This window comes from Pseudophryne corroboree (assembly GCF_028390025.1).
Source record: "Pseudophryne corroboree isolate aPseCor3 chromosome 3 unlocalized genomic scaffold, aPseCor3.hap2 SUPER_3_unloc_22, whole genome shotgun sequence".
NCBI classification, from domain to species: domain Eukaryota; kingdom Metazoa; phylum Chordata; class Amphibia; order Anura; family Myobatrachidae; genus Pseudophryne; species Pseudophryne corroboree.
The window spans coordinates 1,615,664-1,636,528 of record NW_026967511.1 but is presented as its reverse complement, the minus strand read 5'-3'; the positions used below and the strand labels follow the sequence as shown (position 1 = coordinate 1,636,528).

The 20,865-nt window shown below is 50.2% G+C and overlaps 1 protein-coding gene across 1 annotated transcript in view; it reads left to right on the top strand.

Moving 5' to 3' along the window:
• Positions 1 to 6,839: 6,839 nt before the first annotated feature.
• Positions 6,840 to 20,865, top strand: part of LOC134983741 (oocyte zinc finger protein XlCOF22-like) — an 83,507-nt gene continuing 69,481 nt past the window's right edge. Inside the window, exon 1 of the mRNA XM_063949388.1 lies at positions 6,840 to 6,899. The gene's annotated coding sequence lies outside the window, so the exon portion shown is untranslated. The remainder of the gene's footprint in view (positions 6,900 to 20,865) is intronic.

Sequence of the window (20,865 nt, the reverse complement as noted above, 5' to 3'; positions counted from 1 at the left end):
CTTTCAAAAGGAGTTGACTTCTCTACCTGAAGTTCAGACGTTTGTAAAGGGAGTGCTGCATATTCAGCCCCCTTTTGTGCCTCCAGTGGCACCTTGGGACGTGGTGTTGAGTTTCCTGAAATCCCACTGGTTTGAACCACTCAAAACGGTGGAGTTGAAATATCTCACGTGGAAGGTGGTCATGCTATTGGCCTTAGCTTCGGCTAGGCGTGTGTCAGAGTTGGCGGCTTTGTCACATAAAAGCCCCTATCTGGTTTTCCATGCGGATAGAGCAGAATTGCGGACCCGTCCACAATTTCTGCCAAAAGTGGTTTCATCCTTTCATATAAACCAACCTATTGTGGTGCCTGTGGCTACTACGGACTTGGAGGATTCCGAGTTGCTTGATGTAGTCAGGGCTTTGTAGGTTTATGTAGCCAGAAAGGCTAGGGTCAGGAAAACAGAATCTTTGTTTATCCTGTATGCTTCCAACAAGCTTGGTGCTCCTGCTTCAAAGCAGACTATTGCTCGCTGGATCTGTAACACGATTCAGCAGGCTCATTTGGCGGCTGGATTGCCGCTGCCAAAATCAGTTAAGGCCCATTCCACTAGGAAGGTGGGCTCTTCTTGGGCGGCTGCCCGAGGGGTCTCGGCATTACAACTTTGCCGAGCGACTACTTGGTCAGGTTCAAACACTTTTGCAAAGTTCTACAAGTTTGATACCCTGGCTGAGGAGGACCTTGTGTTTGCTCATTTGGTGCTGCAGAGTCATCCGCACTCTCCCGCCCGTTTGGGAGCTTTGGTATAATCCCCATGGTCCTTACGGAGTCCCCAGCATCCACTAGGACGTTAGAGAAAATAAGATTTTATTTACCGGTAAATCTATTTCTCGTAGTCCGTAGTGGATGCTGGGCGCCCATCCCAAGTGCGGACTTCTTCTGCAATACTTGTATATAATTATTGCTTACATAAGGGTTATGTTATGGTTTTATCAGGTTTGTCTGATGCTCTGTTGTTGTTCATACTGTTAACTGGGTAAGTTTATCACAAGTTATACGGTGTGATTGGTGTGACTGGTATGAGTCTTGCCCTGGATTCCAAAATCCTTTCCTTGTACTGTCAGCTCTTCCGGGCACAGTTTCTTTAACTGAGGTCTGGAGGAGGGACATAGAGGGAGGAGCCAGAGCACACCAGTATCCAAATTCTTTCTTAAAGTGCCCTGTCTCCTGCGGAGCCCGTCTATTCCCCATGGTCCTTACGGAGTCCCCAGCATCCACTACGGACTACGAGAAATAGATTTACCGGTAAGTAAAATCTTATTTTTTTATTGATTACAAATGGTTAGCAACACAGGACAGTAACACACAGGGTGCACAGCAACACAAGACAGTAATACACAGGGGGCACAGCAACACAGGACAGTAATACACAGGGGGCACAGCAACATAGGACAGGAACACACAGGGGGCACAGCAACACAGAACAGTAATACACAGGGGGCACAGCAACACAGGACAGTAACACAAAGGGGGCACAGCAACACAAGACAGTAATACACAGGGGGCACAGCAACACAGGACAGTAATACACAGGGGGCACAGCAACACAGGACAGTAATACACAGGGGGCACAGCAACACAGGACAGTAACACAGGGGGCACAGCAACACAGGACAGTAACACACAGGGGGCACAGCAACACAAGACAGTAACACACAGGGGGCATAGCAACACAAGACAGTAATACACGGGGCACAGCAACATAGGACAGGAACACACAGGGGGCACAGCAACACAGAACAGTAATACACAGGGGGCACAGCAACACAGGACAGTAACACAAAGGGGGCACAGCAACACAAGACAGTAATACACAGGGGGCACAGCAACACAGGACAGTAACACACAGGGGGCACAGCAACACAGAGGGGGCACATCAACACAGGACAGTAATACACAGGGGGCACAGCAACACAGAACAGTAATACACGGGGGGCACAGCAACACAGGACAGTGACACACAGGGGGCACAGCAACACAGGACAGTAATACAGGTGGGTACAGTAGCACAGGATAGTAACACACGGGGGCACGGGACAGTAACACACATGGGGGCACAGGACAGTAACACACATGAGGGCACAGGACAGTAACACGTGGGCACAGGACAGTAACACATAGGGGGGCAAGGGACGGTTACACAGGAGGTACGGGATGGTAACACACAGGGGGCACAGGACAGTAACACACAGGGGGGCACAGGACAGTAACACACAGGGGGGCACAGGACAGTAACACATAGGGGGGCACGGGACGGTTACACAGGGGGTACGGGATGGTAACACACAGGGGGGCACAGGACAGTAACACACTGGGGGGGGACACAGGACGGTAACACACAGGGGGCACAGGACAGTAACACACAGGGGGCACAGGACAGTAACACACAGAGGGGGCACAGGACAGTAACACACAGAGGGGGCACAGGACAGTAACACACGGGGCACGGGACAGAAACAAACAGAGGGGGCACGAGACAGTAACACAGGTGGGTACAGTAGCACAGGACATTAACACACAGGGGGCACGGGACAGTAACACACATGAGGGCACAGGACAGTAACACAGGGGGGCACAGGGCATTAACACGTGGGCACAGGACAGTAACACACAGGGGAGCACAGGACAGTAACACTGGGGGGGACACAGGACGGTAACACACAGTGGGGCACAGGACAGTAACACACAGGGGAGCACAGGACAGTAACACACAGTGTGGCACAGGACAGTAACACACAGGGGAGCACAGGACAGTAACACACTGGGGGGGACACAGGACGGTAACACACAGGGGGGCACAGGACAGTAACACAAAGGAGGCACAGGACAGTAACACACGGGGGCACAGGACAGTAACACAAAGGAGGCACAGGATAGTAACACACAGGGGGGCACAGGACAGTAACACACAGGGGGCACAGGACAGTAACGCACAGGACAGTAACACACAGGGGGCACAGGACCGTAACACACTGGGGGGCACAGGACGGTAACACATAGGGGGGCACTGGACAGTAACACAAAGGAGGCACAGGACAGTAACACACATGGGGGCACAGGATAGTAACACACAGAGGGGGCACAGGACAGTAACACACATGGGGCACAGGATAGTAACACACAGAGGGGGCACAGGACATTAACACACAGGGGGCACGGGACAGTAACACACATGAGGGCACAGGACAGTAACACACAGGGGGCACAGGGCATTAACACATAGGGGGGCACAGGACAGTAACACATAGGGGGGCACAGGACAGTAACACATAGGGGGGCACAGGACAGTAACACAGGGGGGACACAGGACGGTAACACATAGGGGGGCACTGGACAGTAACACAAAGGAGGCACAGGACAGTAACACACAGGGGGGCACAGGATAGTAACACACAGAGGGGGCACAGGACATTAACACACAGGGGGCACGGGACAGTAACACACATGAGGGCACAGGACAGTAACACGGGGGCACAGGGCATTAACACGTGGGCACAGGACAGTAACACATAGGGGGGTACAGGACAGTAACACATAGGGGGGCACAGGACAGTAACACACAGGGGAGCACAGGACAGTAACACACTGGGGGGGACACAGGATGGTAACACACAGGGGGGCACAGGACAGTAACACAAAGGAGGCACAGGACAGTAACACACAGGGGGGCACAGGACAGTAACACACAGGGGTCACAGGACAGTAACACACAGTGGGGCACAGGACAGTAACACACAGGGGGGCACAGGACAGTAACACAAAGGAGGCACAGGACAGTAACACACAGGGGGGCACAGGACAGTAACACACAGGGGGCACAGGATAGTAACACACAGAGGGGGCACAGGACAGTAACACACATGGGGGCACAGGACAGTAACACACATGAGGGCACAGGACAGTAACACAGGGGGGCACAGGGCATTAAGACGTGGGCACAGGACAGTAACACATAGGGGGGCACGGGACGGTTACACAGGGGGTACGGGATGGTAACACACAGGGTGGCACAGGACAGTAACACACAGGGGGGCACAGGACAGTAACACATAGGGGGGCACGGGACGGTTACACAGGGGGTACGGGATGGTAACACACAGGGGGGCACAGGACAGTAACACACAGGGGGGCACAGGACAGTAACACACAGAGGGGGCACAGGACAGTAACACACGGGCCACGGGACAGTAACAGACAGAGGGGACACAAGACAGTAACACATAGGGGGGCACAGGATAGTAACACACAGAGGGGGCACAGGACATTAACACACAGGGGGCACGGGACAGTAACACACATGAGGGCACAGGACAGTAACACACAGGGGGCACAGGGCATTAACACGTGGGCACAGGACAGTAACACATAGGGGGGCACAGGACAGTAACACATAGGGGGGCACAGGACAGTAACACATAGGGGGGCACAGGACAGTAACACAGGGGGGCACAGGACGGTAACACATAGGGGGGCACTGGACAGTAACACAAAGGAGGCACAGGACAGTAACACACAGGGGGGCACAGGATAGTAACACACAGAGGGGGCACAGGACATTAACACACAGGGGGCACGGGACAGTAACACACAGGGGAGCACAGGACAGTAACACACTTGGGGGCACAGGACAGTAACACAAAGGAGGCACAGGACAGTAACACACAGGGGGGCACAGGACAGTAACACAAAGGAGGCACAGGACAGTAACACAGGGGGGCACAGGACATTAACACACAGGGGGCACGGGACAGTAACACACAGGGGGGCACAGGACAGTAACACACATGAGGGCACAGGACAGTAACACACAGGGGGCACAGGGCATTAACACGTGGGCACAGGACAGTAACACATAGGGGGGCACAGGACAGTAACACATAGGGGGGCACAGGACAGTAACACATAGGGGGGCACAGGACAGTAACACAGGGGGGACACAGGACGGTAACACATAGGGGGGCACTGGACGGTAACACAAAGGAGGCACAGGACAGTAACACACAGGGGGGCACAGGATAGTAACACACAGAGGGGGCACAGGACATTAACACACAGGGGGCACGGGACAGTAACACACATGAGGGCACAGGACAGTAACACGGGGGCACAGGGCATTAACACGTGGGCACAGGATAGTAACACATAGGGGGGTGCAGGACAGTAACACATAGGGGTGCACAGGACAGTAACACACAGGGGAGCACAGGACAGTAACACACTGGGGGGGACACAGGACGGTAACACACAGGGGGGCACAGGACAGTAACACAAAGGAGGCACAGGACAGTAACACACAGGGGGGCACAGGACAGTAACACACAGGGGGCACAGGACAGTAACACACAGGGGGGCACAGGACAGTAACACAAAGGAGGCACAGGACAGTAACACACAGGGGGGCACAGGACAGTAACACACAGGGGGCACAGGATAGTAACACACAGAGGGGGCACAGGACAGTAACACACATGGGGACACAGGACAGTAACACACATGAGGGCACAGGACAGTAACACAGGGGGGCACAGGGCATTAACACGTGGGCACAGGACAGTAACACATAGGGGGGCACGGGACGGTTACACAGGGGGTACGGGATGGTAACACACAGGGTGGCACAGGACAGTAACACACAGGGGGGCACAGGACAGTAACACATAGGGGGGCACGGGACGGTTACACAGGGGGTACGGGATGGTAACACACATGGGGGCACAGGACAGTAACACACAGAGGGGGCACAGCATAGTAACACACGGGGCACGGGACAGTAACAAACAGAGGGGACACAAGACAGTAACACATAGGGGGGGGCACGAGACAGTAACACAGGTGGGTACAGTAGCACAGGATAGTAACACACAGGGGGGCACAGGACATTAACACACAGGGGGCACGGGACAGTAACACACAGGGGGGCACAGGACAGTAACACACAGGAGGGCACAGGGCATTAACACACAGGGGGGCACAGGACAGTAACACACATGAGGGCACAGGGCATTAACACAGTGGGGCACAGGGCATTAACACAGGGGGGGCACAGGGCAGTAACACATAGGGGGGCACGGGACGGTTACACAGGGGGTACGGGATGGTAACACAGGGGGCACTGTAACACACAGGGGGGCACAGGACAGTAACACACTGCGGGGGACACAGGACGGTAACACACAGGGGGGCACAGGACGGTCACACACAGGGGTGCACGGGACAGTAACACACAGGGGGCACAGCATAGTAACACACAGGGGGCACAGGACACACAGGGGGGCACAGGACAGTAACACACAGGGGGCACAGGACACACAGGGGGGGAGGCACAGGACAGTAACACAGGGGGCACAGGGGCAATGAGCACATCACACAGACAGAACAGGGGTATCACCACCTGTCAGGGGACATCACCAGCTGTACACAATGTAGATGGCTGCACAGTGCCACCATAGGCTTCCCAGCATACACACACTATGGGGACACTCACTACCATGGTAACAGGGAGTCCTGCTCTCATATACCCCCCTATATCACTAATCATCCCCCACACACACAGCTGGGAACCCCAGGCCGGAGCCCTCTGCAGCGGTACACCTCCGGAGCCCGGACACGCCACTTCCGCTCTGTGCGTTCCACCCTACTTCCGCCTTCCCGACCACTTTCGGTCCGTGCGTTCCATCACTCATTCACTTTGTGCGCTCCACCGTACTTCCGCGTTTACGCTCACTTCCGGTCCGTGCGTTCCACTACTCATTCATCTTGTGCGCTCCACCATACTTCCGAGTAACACCTTACATCCGGCCATTTCCACGCCCCCTGTGCTCCATAACTCAATCCGGGTCTCTAGGTGGAAGGAACAGAGAGGTAATGTTGCTGTTATTATACAGGGGGAGCAGCCTGTGGTGTCCTGTTATTATTATTATATAGGGGGAGCAGCCCGTGGTGTCCTGTTATTATTATTATACAGGGGGAGCAGCCTGTGGTGTCCTATTGTTATTGTCATACAGGAGGAGCAGCTTGTGGTGTCCTGTTATTACTATTATTATTATTTTCTCTGACGTCCTAGTGGATGCTGGGAACTCCGTAAGGACCATGGGGAATAGCGGCTCCGCAGGAGACTGGGCACATCTAAAGAAAGCTTTAGGATCACCTGGTGTGCACTGGCTCCTCCCCCTATGACCCTCCTCCAAGCCTCAGTTAGATTTCTGTGCCCGACGAGAAGGGTGCACACTAGGGGCTCTCCTGAGCTCTTTGTGAAAGTTTTAGTTTAGGTTTATTATTTTCAGTGAGACCTGCTGGCAACAGGCTCACTGCATCGAGGGACTAAGGGGAGAAGAAGCGAACTCACCTGCGTGCAGAGTGGATTGGGCTTCTTAGGCTACTGGACATTAGCTCCAGAGGGACGATCACAGGTTCAGCCTGGATGGGTCCCGGAGCCGCGCCGCCGGCCCCCTTACAGAGCCAGAAGAGCGAAGAGGTCCGGTGAAATCGGCGGCAGAAGACGATCCTGTCTTCAGATAAGGTAGCGCACAGCACCGCAGCTGTGCGCCATTGCTCTCAGCACACTTCACACTCCGGTCACTGAGGGTGCAGGGCGCTGGGGGGGGCAGCGCCCTGAGACGCAATAAATCGATAAAACCTTATATGGCTAAAATAAATGCATCACATATAACTCCTGGGCTATATGGATGCATTTAACCCCTGCCAAAACATATAGAAAAACGGATGATAAGGACGCCGAGAAAGGGGCGGAGCCTATCTCCTCAGCACACTGGCGCCATTTTCCCTCAGCTCAGTTGGAGGGAAGCTCCCTGGCTCTCCCCTGCAGTCACTACACTCCAGAAAGGGGTTAAAAAAGAGAGGGGGGCACAAATTAGGCGCAGTATATAACAATACAGCAGCTATAAAGGGAAAAACACTTATATAAGGTTATCCCTGTATATATATAGCGCTCTGGTGTGTGCTGGCAAACTCTCCCTCTGTCTCCCCAAAGGGCTAGTGGGGTCCTGTCCTCTATCAGAGCATTCCCTGTGTGTGTGCTGTGTGTCGGTACGTTTGTGTCGACATGTATGAGGAGAAAAATGATGTGGAGACGGAGCAGATTGCCTGTAATAGTGATGTCACCCCCTAGGGGGTCGACACCTGAGTGGATGTACTGTTGAAATTGCGTGACAGTGTCAGCTTTGTATAAAAGACAGTGGTTGACATGAGACAGCCGGCTACTCAGCTTGTGCATGTCCAGACGTCTTATACAGGGGCCCTAAAGCGCCCGTTACCTCAGATACAGACGCCGACAGGGGTACTGACTCCTGTGTCGACGGTGAAGAGACAACCGTGATTTCCAATAGGGCCACACATTGCATGATTGAGGCAATGGAAAAAGTTTACACTTTTCTGATAATATAAATACCACCAAAAAAAAAAAGGGGTATTATGTTTGGTGAGGAAAAACTTCCTGTAGTTTTCCTGAATCTGAGAAATAAAATGAGGTGTGTGATGATGCGTGGGTTTCCCCCCGATAACAATTGATATTTTCTAAAAAGTTATTGGCAGTATACCTTTTCCCACCAGAGGTTAGGGTGCGTTGGGAAACACCCCCTAGGGTGGATAAAGCGCTCACACGCTTGTAAAAACAAGGGCTCTACCCTCTCCTGAGATGGCCGCCCTTAAGGATCCTACTGATAGAAAGCAGGAGGGTATCCTAAAATGTATTTACACACATACTGGTGTTATACTGCGACCAGCAATCGCCTCAGCCTGGATGTGCAGTGCTGGGTTGGCGTGGTCGGATTCCCTGACTGGAAATATGATATCCTAGATAAGGACAGTATATTATTGCCTATAGAGCAATTAAAAGATGCATTTCTATATATGCAGGATGCACAGCGGAATATTTGCCGACTGGCATCAAGTATAAGTGCGTTGTCCAGTTATTCCAGAAAAGTGGTCAGGTGATGCGGATTCCAAACGGCATTTGGAAGTATTGCCTTAAAAGAGGGGATGTACCCCAGGTCGCCTCTCAAAATAAGACGCCGTATTATCAGGCGCAGTCCTGGTTGGCAGGCGGTCAAAAGGGTTCCTCTTTTCTGCTCGTGACAGAGGGAGAGGAAAATGGCTGCAGAGATCAGCCAGTTCCAAGGAACAGAAACCCTTTTCCGCCGCTGCCAAGCCCTCAGTATGACGCTAGGGCTTTACAAGTTCAGGCACGGTGGGGTCCCGTTCTCAATGAATTTCAGTGCGCAGTGGGCTCACTCGCAAGTAGACCCCTGGATCCTTCAGATAATATTTCAGGGGTACAAATTGGAATTCGAGACGTATTCCCCTCGCCGTTTCCAAAAGTCTGTTTTACCGACGTCTCCCGCTGACAGGGAGGCAGTTTTGGAAGCCATTCACAAGCTGTATTCCCAGCAGGTGATAATCAAGGCACCCCTCCTGCAACAGGGAACGGGGTATTATTCCACACTATTGTGGTACCGAAGCCAGACGGCTCGGTGAGACCGATTTTAAAATCTAAAGTCTAAAATCTTTGAACACTTGCATACAGAGGTTCAAATTCAAAATTGAGTCACTCAGAGCAGTGATTGCAAACCTGGAAGAAGGGGACTACATGATGTCTCGGGACATCAAGGAGGCTTACCTTCATGTCAAAATTTACCCTTCTCACCAAGGGTATTTCAGGTTATGGTACAGAACTGTATCAGTTCGGACGCTGCCGTAGGGATGGTCCACGGCACCCCGGGTCTTTACTGAAGTAATGACCGAAATGATGATATTCCTTCGAAGGAAGGGAATTTTAGTTATCCTTTACTTGGACGATTCCCTGATAAGGGTAAGATCCAGGGAACAGTTGGAGATCGGTGTAGCACTATATCAGGTAGTGTTGCGGCAGCACGATTGGATTTTCAATATTCCAAAATCACAGCTGGTTCCGACGACTTGTCTTCTGTTCCTAGGGATGATTCTGGACATAGTCCAGAAAGAAGGTGCTTCTCCCGGAGGAGAAAGCCAGGGAGTTATCCGAGCTAGTCAGGAACCTCCTAAAACCGAACCAAGTCTCAGTGCATCAATGCACAAGGGTTCTGGGTAAAAATGGTGGCTTCCTACGAAGCAATCCCATTCGGCAGATTCCACGCACAGTGGAACCTTCTGGACAAATGGTCCGGGTCGCATCTTCAGATGCTTCAGCGGATAACCCTGTCACCAGGGACAAGGGTATCCCTCCTGTGGTGGTTGCATAGAGGGCCGCAGATTCGGCATTCGGGACTGGGTCCTGGTGGCCACGGATGCCAGCCTGCGAGGCTGGGGAGCAGTCACACAGGGAAGGAATTTCCAGGGCTTATGGTCAAGCCTGGAGACATCTCTTCATATAAACATTCTGGAACTAAGGGCCATTTACAATGCCCTAAGTCAAGCGAAACCCCTGCTTCAGGGTCAGGCGGTATTGATCCAATCGGACAACATCACGTCAGTCGCCCACGTAAACAGACAGGGCGGCACGAGAAGCAGGAGGGCAATGGCAGAAGCTGCAAGGATTTTCGCTGGGCGGAAAATCATGTGATAGCACTGTCAGCAGTGTTCATTCCGGGAGTGGACAACTGGGAAGCAGACTTCCTCAGCAGACACGACCTTCACCCGGGAGAGTGGGGACTTCACCCAAAAGTCTTCCACCTGATTGTAAACCGTTGGGAAAAACAAAAGGTGGACATAATGGCGTCCCGTCTAAACAAAAAACTAGACAGATATTGCGCCAGGTCAAGGGACCCTCAGGCAATAGCGGTGGACGCTCTGGTAACACCGTGGGTGTACCAGTCAGTGTATGTGTTCCCTCCTCTGCCCCTCATACCAAAAGTACTGAGAATCATAAGAAGGAGAGGAGTAAGAACTATACTCGTGGTTCCGGATTGGCCAAGAAGGACTTGGTATCCGGAACTTCAAGAGATGCTCACGGACGAACCGTGGCTTTTACCTCTAAGAAAGGACCTGCTCCAGCAAGGGCCTTGTCTGTTCCAAGACTTACCGCGGCTGCGTTTGACGGCATGGCGGTTGAACGCCGGATCCTGAAGATCCCTACCCTGGTCAAGGCCAGGAAAGACGTAACCGCAAAACATTATCACCGCATTTGGCGAAAATATGTTGCGTGGGGTGAGGCCAAGAAGGCCCCTACAGAGGAATTTCAACTGGGTCGTTTCCTCCATTTCCTGCAAACAGGACTGTCTATGGGCCTAAAATTAGGGTCCATTAAGGTTCAAATTTCGGCCCTGTCGATTTTCTTCCAAAAAGAACTGGCTTCAGTGCCTGAAGTTCAGACATTTGTAAAAGGGGTACTGCATATACAGTCTCCTTTTGTGCCTCCAGTGGCACCTTGGGGATCTCAATGTTGTGTTGAGTTTCCTAAAGTCACATTGGTTTGAACCACTCACCACTGTGGACTTAAAATATCTCACATGGAAGTGACGAGTTAGCCCTGGTTTCAGCCAGGCGGGTGTCAGAATTGGCGGCTTTATCATATAAAAGCCCTTACTTAATATTTCATTCTGAAAGGGCAGAATTGAGGACTCGTCCTCAAATTTTCTACCTAAGGTGGTTTCTGCATTTCACATGAACCAACCTATTGTGGTACCTGCGGCTACTAAGGACTTGGAGGATTCCAAGTTGCTTGACGTGGTCAGGACCCTGAAAATACATGTTTCCAGGACGGCTGGAGTCAGAAAATCTGACTCGCTGTTTATCCTGTATGCACCCAAAAAACTGGGTGCTCCTGCTTCTAAGCAGACGATTGCTCGTTGGATTTGTAGTACAATTCAGCTTGCACATTCTGTGGCAGGCCTGCCACAGCCAAAAATCTTAAAATGCCCACTCCACAAGGAAGGTGGGCTCATCTTGGGCAGCTGCCCGAGGGGTCTCGGCTTTACAACTTTGCCGAGCAGTTACTTGGTCAGGAGCAAATACGTTTGTAAAATTCTACAAAGTTGATATCTTGGCTGAGGAGGACCTGGAGTTCTCTCATTCGGTGCTGCAGAGTCATCCGCACTCTCCCGCCCGTTTGGGAGCTTTGGTATAATCCCCATGGTCCTTACGGAGTTCCCAGCATCCACTAGGACGTCAGAGAAAATAAGAATTTACTTACCGATAATTCTATTTCTCGTAGTCCGTAGTGGATGCTGGGCGCCCATCCCAAGTGCGGATTGTCTGCAATACTGGTACATAATTATTGTTACCAAAAAATTCGGGTTATTGTTGTAGTGAGCCATCTTTTCTAGAGGCTCCTCTGTTATCATGCTGTTAACTGGGTTCAGATCACAGGTTGTACAGTGTGATTGGTGTGGCTGGTATGAGTCTTACCCGGGATTCAAGATCCTTCCTTATTGTGTACGCTCGTCCGGGCACAGTATCCTAACTGAGGCTTGGAGGAGGGTCATAGGGGGAGGAGCCAGTGCACACCACCTGATCCTAAAGCTTTCTTTAGATGTGCCCAGTCTCCTGCGGAGCCGCTATTCCCCATGGTCCTTACGGAGTTCCCAGCATCCACTACGGACTACGAGAAATAGAATTATCGGTAAGTAAATTCTTATTATTATTATTATACAGGAGGTGCAGCCTGTGGTGTCCTATTATTATTATTATTATTATTATTATTATTATTATACAGGAGGAGCAGCCTGTGGTGTCCTGTTATTATTAAACAGGAGGAGCAGTCAGTGGTGTCCTGTTATTGTTGTTATTATTATTATTATTATTATTATACAGGAGGTGCAGCCTGTGGTGTCCAGTTATTATTATTATTATTATTATTATTATTATACAGGGCGAGCAGCTTGTGGTGTTCTGTTGTTGTTATTATTATTATTATTATACAGGGGGAGCAGCCTGTGGTGTCCTGTTATTATTATTATTATTATTATTATACAGGGGGAGCAGCCTGTGGTGTCCTGTTGTTGTTATTATTATTATTATTATTATTATTATTATACAGGGGGAATGGCCTGTGGTGTCCTGTTATTATTATTATTATTATTCAGGGGGAGCAGCCTGTTGTGTGCTGTTGTTATTATTATACAGGAAGAGCAGCCTGTGGTGTGCTGTTGTTATTATTATACAGTAGGAGCAGCCTGTGGTGTCCTGTTATTATACAGGGGGAGCAGCCTGTGGTGTCCTTTTTTTCGAGGCTCGAAAAAGCTGTATGCGAAATGCGCGCATCGGCACCTGTCTCTGCTCCGATGCTCTTACATTGTTAAAATGTCATGTTATGTGTTCCCGCGGTTGTCAGATTATTGCACGGTGATCACGGGAATACCCCGTGGATCGGACAAATGCTGATCAATTAGGAACCGTTGCAGCTCTGACATCCATATGAATTATAACCAGTAGCACTCTCACCAACAGCAGCATGTAAATGATATGTTCTAGGTGTTGGTAATTAGCACTGCACGGTTAGTACGGGAATACCCGTTGATCGGCTGATCAATTACATGCCGATGCAGCACTAAATCACAGCTGCGGCATAGGTATTGGCCTATTACCAACAAATAGTGTTACCATTCACAGCATCACAGATTTGGATGCCTTAGAGGTCAATCCATAATTTAGGCACATATAAGGCAATACTTACCAACTATATAAGTGTGAAGTGGGACATTGCTGCAGTGCTGCTGCCCCCATGTCAACAAGGGACAGTCTTAATCGTACACCACACCAAAATGAATGAGGGACAACTCAGTTGAAGGGTAATCATTATGGCAACATCCGATAATTTATTAAACATCGATCATTCCACAACACTGTAGTGTTGTCACCCTCCTGCTGCGGGGCCAAGGATACGGATATTCCGTTTCCCCAAGGGCAGTCCCTACACAACAGACAGTGACTAGTACTGACTGTGCCAGGCCAACATGGGGTCACCATTTAAGGAGCAATAGATATTCAGATATACTGTACAATCGCAGCCTCATTCCATTCATGATTCAATAACTGGATATCCCACTGTCATGTGACTGGGGAAGGGTGCATAGACTTGCAGCACATGATATTTGACAGATGACCCAAGAGTATCAGACAGCTACTGGTATTCGAATCACAAGAGACACGTTTAGTGTTCATTTGTTTATGAAATATTTTGTTGCGGTACACACATAAATATATTTAATATATACAATAGACAATGCAATCATCGGAGCAGACACATTTTTAATCTTTATCACCCTCCTATCTTAGAGCACATTCTTGAATTCTCTATTTCTTTTACCTTTATATTTCGCATGTTGACCGAATACCGGTTTATATTAACTAATAAAAGTTATATTTTAATTAAATTTCTTTGTGCACCTTATCAGTACAACCCCATTCTCTCTCCTATACTGCATGCTTCTAAACACGACAAGCCTGTCGCATGACGGGGTGGGCCTCCCGCTGGGGGACACCAGGGTGGGGTGATGACTTCTGCGTTTGACCCAGGTCTGGTTAAAGACTGCTTCAGATGCATGGGTGTGAGAAGTCGTCTCTCACAGGTACGCAGTCTCTTTCAAGAGACCTCCCTCTCGCCAGTTCTGCACTGCGGTTATCCCTTCGGACCAATTGAAGGCGCAAGCTCTACACCTGGTTGTGCGTTCCCTCCTGGATACAGGAGTGATAGTGCCGGTCCCTCTGTCCCAGAGAGGCGGAGGATACTACTCTACCCTGTATCTAGTCCCGAAACCCAATGGGTCTTTCCGGCGTATACTCAACCTCAAATCACTGAACACATTTGTGAGTGTCCAAGTTCCGTATGGAGACACTGCACTCAATTGTACTGGCCATGAAACCCGGAGATTATATGGTATCCCTGGATAAACAAGATGCTTACCTGCATATACCGACTGCCATATCGCATCAGCAATATCTGCGGCTTGCTATTGGCAACCTCCATTATCAATTCCTGGCTCTGCCGTTTGGACTGGCCATGGCCCCTAAGATCTTCACCAAGGTTATGGCCGTGATGACGGTGTCACGATCCGGGTATCTGGACGCCATTACTTACCCTTCAGATGCCTCCTAAGGCGGGCTCAGCGTTCCAGGACCGGATTCCGCTGTTCCTGAGTTTCCACATGCAGAGTGGTCTTTTCATCAGCCGCGGCCTCCGCTGTGCCCGCGTGGTTAAATGTGCATCTATCAGCCTGGCGTCTCCTGTCTCCGGTGGCCGGCGCCGCCATTACTGTTTCCCAGACCACATGGATTACAAACCAAACTTCCCTCCAAGTGTCTGCATGGGCGCAGCCATCTTGGATTCTGTCATCTGATCATTTCCACCAATCTGCTGTCTGTGTTGTTGATTTGCATAATTGCCTAGCCAACCCCTTCCTTGCTGCAGGTATAAGTAAGCTGTACCTGAGCAAGGAAGACGTCAGTGCTTTGGTTGTCAAACCTAGTTCCTGTTTGTCTCTCTTCTATGATTGTCTTCCAGGTTCCAGCTCCTGTCTCAAGACTTCCACCATAGAGACCCGCACCAGCATTCCACCTGCGGTGTAGCCTGACTCTCCAATCCATTGTGGATTCATCTGTTTCCAGCTACAACACTACCTGCTTCCAGCCTCAGCTTCCAGCAGAGTACAGCTTCCCTTAAAGGGCCGGTGTCCTTTCTACACTTTACCACTCTCCACCGGAATTATTATTTCTCCGCTCTCAAGTTCTACATTTCAGTTCACATTTCATCGCTCCCAAAGTTCATTTATTATTTAACTGGTTCCAGCCAGTATCCACTCCGTGCTAACAACAGTCTGGTTCCAGCCAGTATCCACAGCAGCTGTTTTACCTTCAGCAACCCAGCTTTTCCTGGAACACCAGCTGGTACAATCCTGGGTTATCTCCATTGCTACAGCCGGGCCTGGCAAGGACTTTCCATCTAGAAGATCATAAGAACTATCTCACACTACCAGTGCCCTGTGGCTCCTGCCATGCTGTAGTACTCAGGAACTGTATTTATTCTTTGCTGACTTTTACGTTTTCTTTTATTGCTGCTGTGATGCGGAGTTGTCATAATAAACATCATTGACTTTTATCTAAGTTGTCGTGGTCACGCCTTCGGGCAGTTATTATTCATGTTACTTACATGTCCAGGGGTCTGATACAACCTCCCAGGTTCCAGTACATCTCAGCCCCTACAACTGAGGCTGCCTCCCGTCAGCTCAGGCCCTCAGTTGTGACAGTAAGCACTGACCTAATGAATCCAGCCGGAGACCAGGATCAAGCGGCCAGGCCGATGCAAGAACTGGCAGCCCGACTAGAACATCAGGAGGCTGCACAGGGCCACATCATCCGCTGTCTCCAGGATCTCTCTACTCGGCTGGATGGGATTCAGACAACTCTCCGTGGATCAGGCGCGTCTGGTGCGTCAACCACAGTGACTCCAGCTATAACCCCACCCACCTTACCCATTTCTGCTCCACGTCTTCATCTTCCAACGCCAGCAAAATTTGACGGATCTCCAAGATTCTGCAGGGGATTTCTCAACCAGTGTGAGATTCAGTTTGAGCTACAACCTGGCAATTTTCCCAGTGACCGTACAAAAATTGCCTACATTATTTCTCTTCTCAGTGGCTCAGCCCTTGATTGGGCATCACCGTTATGGGAGAGGTCCGACACCCTGCTATCTTCTTACACTGCATTTGTGTCAACATTCAGGCGCATCTTCGACGAGCCAGGCCGGGTAACTTTAGCTTCGTCTGAGATTCTCCGTCTACGCCAGGAATCACGTACTGTAGGACAATATCTTATACAGTTCCAGATCCTGGCATCCGAACTGGCATGGAACGACGAGGCCCTGTATGCTGCATTCTGGCATGGTTTATCCGAGCGTATTAAAGATGAGTTAGCTACCAGAGACTTACCCTCCAAGTTAGATGAGCTAATCTCACTTTGTACGAAAGTTGACTTACGTTTCAGAGAGAGAGCAACTGAGCGTGGAAGATCATCTGCTCCAAAATCTTCTACTCCTCCTCCTCGCCAACTGTCACCAACTACAGATGAACCCATGCAAATTGGCCGTTCCCGTTTAACTCCTGCTGAGCGCCGAAGACGTCTCTCCGAGTTTCTCTGTCTGTATTGTGCAGCTCCGTCTCACACCATTAATGCCTGTCCCAAACGTCCGGGAAACTCCAAATCCTAGCTCGCCAAGGAGAGGGCCGGCTAGGAGTAATGATCTCCTCTCCATCTCCTCAAGATTGTAACCTCCCAGTCTCGCTTCAAGTTGCTCAACGTTATCAGAACGTCATTTCCCTCCTGGATTCCGGAGCAGCTGGGAACTTTATTACTGAAGCCTATGTTAAACGGTGGTCCCTACCCACCGAGAGACTTCCTTCGTCCTTTTCCTTAACTGCTGTGGATGGCAGTAAAATTTTTGATACAGTTATTTCTCTAAGGACTCTACCAGTTCGTCTGAGAGTGGGAGTTCTTCATTCCGAACTTATTTCATTTTTAGTGATTCCAAGAGCCACACATCCTGTGGTCCTGGGCCTTCCATGGCTCCGTCTTCACAATCCTACAATTGATTGGACGACTACGCAAATCCTGGCATGGGGTTCCTCCTGTACTAAGACATGTTTGTTTAAAGTGTTGCCTGTCTGTTCTTCCTCCCCCAGGTCGTCTGATGTTCCACCTCCTCCATATCAAGATTTCACGGATGTGTTCAGTAAAGCTTCTGCTGATATCCTTCCTCCTCATAGAGAATGGGACTGCCCGATTGATCTCGTTCCAGGGAAGGTTCCACCTCGAGGCCGAACTTATCCGTTGTCTCTCCCCGAGACACATTCTATGGAGGAATACATTAAAGAGAACCTAGCAAAGGGGTTCATTCGACCTTCTTCTTCTCCAGCCGGCGCAGGCTTCTTTTTTGTAAAGAAGAAAGATGGTGGTCTGCGGCCGTGCATCGACTACAGAGGTTTGAACGACATTACCATCAAGAACCGCTATCCTTTACCCCTGATTACTGAGCTCTTTGACAGAGTTAGCGGAGCTACCATCTTTACAAAGCTGGACCTGAGAGGTGCATACAATCTCATCCGGATCCGTGAGGGTGACGAGTGGAAGACCGCATTTAACACCCGTGACGGACATTATGAGTACCTCGTCATGCCCTTCGGATTGAGCAATGCTCCAGCTGTCTTCCAGCATTTCGTCAATGAGATCTTCAGAGACATTCTATACCGTCATGTCGTGGTCTATCTAGATGATATCCTCATTTTTGCCAACGATTTAGAGGAACATCGTTTCTGGGTAAAGGAGGTTCTGTCCCGTCTCCGTGTCAATCATCTCTACTGCAAATTAGAGAAATGCGTCTTTGAAGTCAAGTCCATTCCGTTTCTAGGGTACATTGTGTCCGGTTCCGGACTAGAGATGGATCCTGAGAAACTACAAGCAATCCAGAATTGGCCGGTACCCTTAACCCTCAAAGGGGTCCAGAGGTTCTTAGGGTTCGCCAATTATTACCGAAAGTTTATACGAGACTTTTCCACCATTGTGGCGCCTATTACTGCTTTCACCAAGAAGGGTGCTAACCCGTCCAAGTGGTCTGAAGAAGCCATGCAAGCTTTTCATCTTTTAAAACAGAGGTTCATCTCTGCACCTGTCCTGAAACAGCCCGACATCGACTCTCCTTTCATCTTAGAGGTGGATGCCTCCTCCGTTGGAGTAGGAGCGGTGTTATCTCAGAGGGCTAAAGATGGTCATTTACATCCTTGCAGTTTCTTCTCACGGAAGTTCTCCCCAGCGGAGCGCAACTATGCCATTGGCGACCAGGAGTTGCTAGCCATCAAGCTCGCTCTAGAGGAGTGGAGATATCTGTTGGAGGGAGCTTCTCATTCAATCACCATCCTTACAGACCACAAGAACCTTCTATATCTAAAAGGCGCACAATGTCTCAACCCTCGTCAGGCCAGATGGGCACTTTTCTTTTCCAGGTTCGACTTTAAACTCCAGTTCTGTCCGGGCTCTCAGAATCGCAAGGCCGATGCCCTTTCCCGCTCATGGGAGCAAGAAAATGAGTCAGAGTCTTCAGACAAGCATCCTATTATAAATCCGTTGGCATTCTCCACGGTAGGGATGGACTCTACGCCCCCATCAGGGAAAAGTTTTGTGAAGCCGACACTAAGGAAGAAGCTCATGCATTGGGTCCATGCTTCCCGTTTTGCCGGACATACAGGTATCCAAAAAACCCTGGAGTTTATCTCTAGGTCCTATTGGTGGCCAACTCTGAAAAAGGACGTTTTGGAGTTTATTGCATCTTGCCCAAAGTGTGCTCAACATAAAGTATCCCGCCAGTCGCCTGCGGGGCAACTGGTTCCACTATCTGTTCCCCGTCGACCATGGACCCATTTGTCGATGGATTTTATTACAGATTTGCCCATGTGCAACAAGTTCAATACCATCTGGGTGGTAGTTGACCGGTTCACCAAGATGGCACACTTCATTCCTCTCACCGGTCTTCCATCAGCTTCCAAGTTGGCTCAAGTATTCATACAAGAGATCTTCCGACTCCACGGTCTTCCAGAAGAAATTATCTCAGATCGAGGAGTTCAATTCACAGCCAAATTCTGGCGAAGTTTATGTCAAGTCCTCCAAGTCAAGTTAAAGTTTTCCACGGCTTACCATCCTCAGACCAATGGTCAAACTGAGAGGGTGAATCAGGACTTGGAGGCCTTCCTCCGCATCTATGTGTCCTCCTCTCAAGATGACTGGGTTCAATTACTTCCCTGGGCCGAGTTCTGTCATAACAACCAGTATCATTCTTCATCTTCCTCAACACCATTCTTCACCAACTTTGGATTCCACCCTAAAGTCCCTGAGTTCCAACCGCTTCCAGCAACTTCTGTTCCCGCAGTGGATATCACCTTGCATCAGTTTGCCAATATCTGGAAGAGCGTACGATCAGCTCTGCTCAAGGCATCGTTCAGGTACAAGAAGTTTGCGGATAAGAAGCGTCGAGCAGTTCCTGCTCTCAAGGTGGGTGATCGGGTATGGTTATCCACGAAGAATTTGAGGTTAAGAGTTCCCAGTATGAAGTTTGCACCTCGCTACATCGGTCCTTTTAAAATTGATCAAGTCATCAATCCTGTTGCTTACAGACTCCAGTTACCTCCCTTCTTAAAAATACCCAGGACATTCCATGTTTCCCTGTTGAAACCGCTAATCTTGAATCGGTTTCATTCCTCACTTCCACCAACTCCGAAAGTCCAAACTCAACGAGGCGTTGAGTATGAAGTGGCCAAGATCCTGGACTCACGTCACCGTTACGGTCAACTTCAGTATCTCATTGACTGGAAGGGCTATGGTCCTGAAGAACGCTCTTGGACCAATGCCTCTGACGTCCATGCTCCTGCCTTGGTCCGAAATTTCCACGCAAAGTTTCCTTTAAAGCCTAAGAAGTGTCCTGGGGCCACTCCTAAAGGGGGGGGTGCTGTCACGATCCGGGTATCTGGACGCCATTACTTACCCTTCAGATGCCTCCTAAGGCGGGCTCAGCGTTCCAGGACCGGATTCCGCTGTTCCTGAGTTTCCACATGCAGAGTGGTCTTTTCATCAGCCGCGGCCTCCGCTGTGCCCGCGTGGTTAAATGTGCATCTATCGGCCTGGCGTCTCCTGTCTCCGGTGGCCGGCGCCGCCATTACTGTTTCCCAGACCACATGGATTACAAACCAAACTTCCCTCCAAGTGTCTGCATGGGCGCAGCCATCTTGGATTCTGTCATCTGATCATTTCCACCAATCTGCTGTCTGTGTTGTTGATTTGCATAATTGCCTAGCCAACCCCTTCCTTGCTGCAGGTATAAGTAAGCTGTACCTGAGCAAGGAAGACGTCAGTGCTT